This window comes from Dysidea avara, chromosome 7 (genome assembly GCF_963678975.1).
Source record: "Dysidea avara chromosome 7, odDysAvar1.4, whole genome shotgun sequence".
In the NCBI taxonomy this organism is placed as follows: Eukaryota; Metazoa; Porifera; class Demospongiae; order Dictyoceratida; family Dysideidae; genus Dysidea; species Dysidea avara.
Window position 1 is genome coordinate 38,443,704 of NC_089278.1, and position 7,331 is coordinate 38,451,034.

Sequence of the window (7,331 nt, forward strand, 5' to 3'; positions counted from 1 at the left end):
ACTACAAACTAAACAGTACACAACAAAACACAAAACAGTGATTAAGAAGTTACTTGACGCATAAGTAATTATAAAGGTGATGCCGGAAAGACTTTCGATTACTGTATTCAAGGATATGTAATGGCACAGTGTTCCAGAAGAAAGTTGTGTTGACAAAAAAAGAATATCTCCTAGAATTAATGGTGGACTGTGGAGGGACTAGTGAAAGAATTCCATTCAGTTAAGGGTGACTACATGATATAGTGAGGGGTTTGGGGGTAACTGTTAATAGAGCCAAAAACATCACTGAACCCTGCAACAATATGGTCACACTGCAATACAGGATGGGCGAAGCATCATGATGACCCCTGTAATGCTCCCAGGTAGTTAGTCAAGCAGAAAGCCTTTCAACCTGGGTGTTGAATCATTGATTGACATACAACACATTGTGTATTTATTTATTTATTTATTATTAAAGTGTTTACAGCACAAGTGCTGAAGATCTGTAAGACACCAGGTCCTGTTTAAAGATGCCATATTAAGTATGCTTGAAAAGGTGAGAAAAATTGTGTATAATATATTGTGTTGTAATACTCAACCTCTGGGCTACAAGTTCCCTTACTCTAAAAGCGAAGGGGCGGGCGCTGCCAGACTATCGAGCGAGCTATCGAGTGATCATGTTGCGTAGTTTATTAGCGGTCAGGTGGAGACCTCGCTAAGTTATTTATCGCACAAGATGTTGCCGTGCAGTAGCAGCAGCAACAGTGACACTGGAACAAACTGGAAAAGAGTTTCGTGGCTAATTTCGTATGTAATTTTGTTGGTGGCGGGTACGTTGTTGTTACCAACTGGAACAGTTGGTCAGGATCCGGGTGAGCATTAGTAAATGTTCCTTTGTGCTGTATTAATGTTGTAAGTGTAAAGCTGGGAATAAAAGCCAAACACGTTGTTAGTTGTACGTGATTAGTATGCACAACCTGGATTTTGCCATGAAAACCACTCAGACTAAGCATTTGTTACCATAGATAGTAGAGGGGGTGTTACTGTGTGACCACTAATTGGACCAATTATATGGGAACAAATTAATTCATGTCTTCAATAGTGTGTGCTGGCGTAATGGAGCCCCTACACTTGTGCGTGTGTTGTGTCATAGATTATATATTCCCTACCCGGGATTGGAAACCGGAGGCATTTCTGTATAATGCGAGCCGTCAGCGTTGAAATAATCAACACATTTTCTTTGATTACTATGGTTTCGTCCAGAGGCGTAGCCAAGGGGAAGCATTTGCCCCCCCCCCCCCCCCATCACTGTGAGTCGTTTTTTTTGTTTGTTTGTTTTTTTTAACCTCCGTCACAAGCTTACCAGTATTAAACTGACACGCAAATGACTATAAATTATGTGCGCTACTATGCGGTATCACCAGGGGTTGCTAGTGAACGCGCACACAACATTCAACTCGCTCGTGAATCCACTGAACGAAAATATTAGAGACACACTTCTATATTTAGCCTAGGTTACTCACGTGATAGAGCATTTTTGAATCTAAAGAGTGACCCGCTCTAAGGACCTCGCCGCGGCAGGAGTCGCAACTCACAAGTGACAAAGGAGACCAGATGACGCTACGAACCTACTGCCTACGAGGTGATAAGGTGTTAAATGTATCAAGTTTATTTTCTCGAGTTGATCACACTAGATCTTTGTATGGAAGTGCAGTCTATTTTTTTATTACTTTATCAGTCAGTCAGGCAGATCAGTCACAAGCTTACAAGTTCTGCTGGCAAGAAAGGCAGGTAGGATTTCATGCAATACGTGGCATTTGAATTTCGCCGAGTGGAATGAGTGAACATGTCATCCTGTCAGCAGTGTGCTAGGACTGCAGCACAAGCCGTGGCTAAACTTCAGTGTATTAGCACTGAGATATTAACAATATAGCTCTACCGGACTGTGGATGGATTTGTTGGAGTACAGTTGTGGCACGTGCGATGATGCTCGACGAATATACCTCATTGATAAGTGATAAGCAATCAGTACTGAAATAGTTATGTAGCCAGTTGTGTAAGCTGTAATACTACACCGTATGTTGGCTAGCCCACCATTGGGTCATTATCCCTTTTTGCAATCATGAATGATTTTGAGCATTTCGTGGGGGCATTCCTGCCCCTCCATCACCTTTTGGCTAACTGCGCCCCTGGTTTCATCTTACCGATGATGAAGAAGAGGATAGGAAAAGCATTTGGTATCTTAGTTGCTGTACTTGAAGGATTTCCAATCATGGTAAGTTCAATCCAGTTGTGTTACTGAAAAATGATCGTCGAAAATCCCAGATCGATACATGCATCTATCCGTTTTGTTTACTGAATCGCTATTTGTCATACCCTGAAAGTTTGAAGGTTTTAGAGCTCTGAGGAAGTGTTCAAATCCCCTGTAAAGTATCCCAAGTAACAACTAAATCAATTTTGCGTCTTTCTAACTAGGTAAAGTCCATACAAACTTTGTTTTCAGGCGAAATTACAGCAAAAGACTCTTTTGATATGCAATTTGCAATGCCGAAGTTTGGAGGTTTTAGGGCATTGTCTAAGAGATTATTGCTGGATTTGTCGTGTATTTCTAGGAATTTAGTTCAATAGGAATGGTTCACATGAATTTATTGTCTGGTATCCATAAGCAGTAGTGTGAAATATTTGTGTTTGTAAACTCTATGTAAAATTTTTATACTCAGTAGTTGTCTATACACATATTTTTACTGCAGTATTTCTTTATTTAATGACAGGAAAGTCAGCAGGTTGAGTCTTCAAAGCAGATAAAGTCCAAACTGAAGAGATTGGCAGTGTATGTCCATACTAGGAATCTTGGTGGTCACCATCTAGCTAGTGTCCATGCCGGCATTGTCTCATCAATGCACCGATTAAAGTAATCTTCACAAAGATCTCATAGGACCATGGCAGTCTTATATGTGAAGTTATACACTTTCTATGTAAGCATATTCGAGAAAAGGATGATTGTTGCTGGAACCACCGGCCTATAGACTATGACTGCAGCTATTTTGTGTAAATAATATAAGGTTACTGAATTGTGGTATGGGTTTGCTGCTGGCAGCTTGTAACTATTGATTTCTATTGAAGTGACTATACTGTGTAGATGACCGATAAATACTGGGCAGTGTTATACATGTAGGAATACAATTGTTTGATGTAAAAAAATGTTGTAATTTATAATTGAGATGTGATTTTATGTGTGATAATTCCAGTAATGATTTGATGCTAGTTACTTGTCACATGCAAAGCTATAAATCCTTTGCCACATAGTCTCTTCAGCCATTGTGTATTCTTTGCTATCATCCAAACACTTGCAAACCAACTGTTCCATATGCCGGAGACATACTATGTATTATTGTGTCTTTAAAATGGGTGGTCTATCTGTCCCTAACTATACCACCTTTTTCTCCTCTTTGTATACATGCAGGTAGTTATAGTGGCACTGCTTTTCTATACACACTTGACAGCTCTCTAACATCAGTTGAACTGATAGCAGCCATGCAGGCTCTGACTGTTACTGTACATTTGTGCAGCAGGTGCAACTCACATCGATCAATTGATGCTTCAAAACTATACCAAATCATCATGAATCATGGCTGCATTTTAGCCAAAAAATGCTGAGGGTTAAGTCATCTAGTCTAGGGAAAACCAACACAATTCGTGTTTATTGTGTTCCATTCTCTGTGCAGTATTTTACATATTAGCAGCATAACACAACATACTGAAGTGCCTTTGTATTATCTCAGTGATCGTTTCAAACTGCAAAAGAATGTCAGTAACTCAATAAGATGCTGTTAGCAATTACAATAAAAGATGCAAAGTTTGCAGTGATGTGTCATGCTGTACAGCGTGATCCACTGCAAATTGCTCTTTCACCTACAAGGAAAGAAAGTAATGAAACAATACTGATGTACAATTAAGGTAAGATCACTTACAGATCAGCAATAATAAAACTAAAAGTTCTGAAAGTGTAACTATACATAGATGCAGTATACAGAATCATTTTAAGCCACATATGATATGTGACTATAATGTGTGCACTCACTGAATAGCTAGCTAGCTGTTCAGTGGAAGGCCTGGTGAGTAATGCAAGTTAAGCACCAGGTGGGTAAGGACTACAAATCCATTGTTACATGACCTGTGGGCGCTATATACGTAGCTCGCGTTCATCATCCATCACTGAGAGTCTTGATGTTCCTCTGCACAATTTCTTCCTGATTTACTGACGAACCGGATTTTCATTACACTACACCATTACACGTTCAACGCTGAGTGAAACTGTTGATTGGTGTTAATTGGCTTGGTTTCCAATCCTGGGTGGGGAATATATAATCTATGGTTGTGTGCATTAATAGGTATCTGGTGTTAATTGGGAAGCAAATGCCCAGCTATGCTAGTCTTGCTAAGCAGTGTGGGGCTGTTGTAGACCTTTGGGGTTCACAGTCTCTCTCCGTGAGACCTGACAGTCCTGCATCCTGTCCCAGTGCCTGAGTGATGTACAGGCATCCCAGTATTGGGTGACAGTAGCTGTGTTTTTCACAACTGCCGGAGGCTTTGCTTTGCTCTTTGCCAGTGTGTATTGTGGTAAAGTTTACTCACATTGTCCCAGTGTAGCCAATTGTTAATAGGACCTGGTGACGTGGTGTCAAGTGGGCATACAAATGTCCAATTCTTCGTTCATAGTAGTACTTATTTTGTGGAACTTTGCATTGCACGACCTCTATCCGTGTGTGATCGAGACACGTTTCACTGTATTACTGTTGCAACTTATTGAAGCACTTACGCTTGGTAGATACTTATGTAAGGTTTAATGCCACGCCTATTAATTAGTTAACACAATCTTGGTTGATTAATAACAATCGAGTACCAAGACCACATCTCTTAACAATCCACAATGACACAGACAGCCTGTTATTATTGGCCTAGCTGTATTTCATAATCGGCTAGCACAACAAAAATATGAAATAGTGGCACACCCCCTGGCTGATTCGAGATACTCTAATACAACAGTCACCCTAATAGAACAGTCACACGTGTATAGCAGTATGCTATAACAAAAAAGAACTTTAAAATTATTAAAATGAAGTAGATATTATTAATAATTTTTAATATACAATGTGAATATATGCAGTGGTAAATAAATGAATTGTTAGTAGTTCAAATTAATTGTTCAGTTTTAATTGTAATATTGATGTAGTCATTCATTACTGAATGAACATGTTCCAATATCTGTAATGACTGCCACTGCCTCACTACCTACAGTACATAATAGAAACAATGTCATACAGTCACTAGATCATATAATTACAACTACGCAGGCTCATCCCATGGTGATGATAGCATCTGTCTAGTTGTATTGTATTGTGTTGTTACAGGTTGGCATTTGAGAGAGCACTAGAATTAGACCCACAGTGTGTTGGTGCTGTAGTGGGACTGGCTGTATTAGAGTTGAATAGTAAACAGGTAGTGTGTCTTGATTATCAAGGTGTCCTGATTATCAAGGTGTCCTGATTATCAAGGTGTTCTGATTTTCCTGGGTTGAATAATTGTGCAAACCAAATATTAAAAAGGCACATTGCCTCATAGACATATCCACTCACCAAGAGATGTGTATTGTGGTGACATCATGTGACATTTCTGCAGCATGACTCAATCAAGAAGGGGGTGGAGCTGCTCTCCAGAGCATACACTATCGACTCCACTAATCCAATGGTACTTAATCATCTAGCCAACCATTTCTTCTTCAAAAAGGTATGTTAGTTGTCTCCTGAGCTGTGTGATACTGTATGACATTAAGCAGTGATGAATTAGTTTATTTTTGGCTAACAGTATTTATAGGACATGAATAGTGAAGTTGCATGATCATGTCATGCATTGCAGGGTACACCCATAATGGCCCATTTGTGGTGTTCATACAACAAATGTGTTGAAAATTGCTATACGCGTGTACTTCAGATCCCTTGTGACTACATGAATATTGCCAACTCAACTGGCTGCTTTGACATGCATAAACCACTTGCGATTCTCTACAACAAAACAGTTGATAACAGGGATAACACTACTCCAGAGGCTACTGAAGAAATCTAGCTGTTTGTGAAGTTATAGGCCAGTATATGCTTTGAACTCGGATATAATTCCAACTTTAATTACTTTTTCACATTAGACGTTTCAGTGGTTTCTGAAATACAATTTGTAGATATACAAATTTGTATGGGTATAGCTAAGTCATCAGGTTACGATCGCTTGTGAATTGCTACAGCAAAGTTAGCACAGCCACATCAACATTGGTACCATATCCAAAGTAGCTGACAAGTTACTACAGACATTATCCATTGCTGTATAGTGCCATTCTTGTTACCAATGGATACAACTAACAACTAGCAGAGTATTTCCTTTCAGATAAAACATTTTCTGCAATTACATAACTCTTTTTCACAGTAATCCATTTACCCCAGAAACTGATACCTTATAGACGGTGAAGGCTTCGATAACTAAGAGCACTGCATGCTAACAAGTTGTAGTGAAGTCAAAATTGTATCAAATATCACACAAGTTATTAGATTAATCTGCCATATGTCATTGGTGACGGTTACATTATGTGTAGTGGTTAGTAGCAGTTAGCTACTGTATACTACTATGACATTGTGTGTATTGTATCCTTGTATGTAGAATGGCACTGGTACCTAATTAAACTATTCAAACAGCAATGATGACTGTTCTATTAGAGTATACTGTTAACTGGTGTGTGTTCTATTAGAGTAACTGAACAGAGCTCTGTATATCAATCTTACCCAAACAAGTTCACCTATCCAATTAAACTAACATGAGATATTTAAATAATGGAGCTAGTTCTAGTCTATACAATATGCTACTGACCTCCATCTTACTTCACTGTAGGATTATGGTAAAGTACAACACTTAGCACTTCACGCCTTCCACAGTACTGAAGTGGAGTCCATGCAAGCTGAGAGCTGTTATCAACTGGCCAGAGCCTTCCATGTACAGGTAGGGTATTACCCCTGTTGTCTTAGTAACAAAAGATATGTATGACATGTAACAAAATTTGTATTTAATTTGTGAGTCAAGAAGAAGTTGTTTTGGTTATAGTGCTCAAAATATTATATTTATACAAGTTTTAAGTAATAGTTAGACTTCAGACCAAAGGGGTCTAAGTAACTTAGTAACCTGATGACCCTATGTCGTGGTGCCTGAGCAAAGTGAAGATGCTACTACAGGGTATGACCCGTATGAGGGTTATTAAATTACGTAGACCCCTGTGGTCTGAAGTCTAGACTCTTTGTGTAGTTGTTGTACTT

The 7,331-nt window shown here is 39.1% G+C and overlaps 1 long non-coding RNA gene across 1 annotated transcript; it reads left to right on the forward strand.

Annotated features, from left to right (window-relative positions):
- The first annotated feature begins 5,265 nt into the window (after positions 1 to 5,265).
- LOC136259562 (uncharacterized) lies at positions 5,266 to 7,060 on the forward strand. The gene is made up of 3 exons (XR_010703298.1): positions 5,266 to 5,478; positions 5,659 to 5,766; positions 6,913 to 7,060. It is a non-coding gene; the product is annotated as an uncharacterized lncRNA (long non-coding RNA).
- Positions 7,061 to 7,331: the final 271 nt, after the last annotated feature.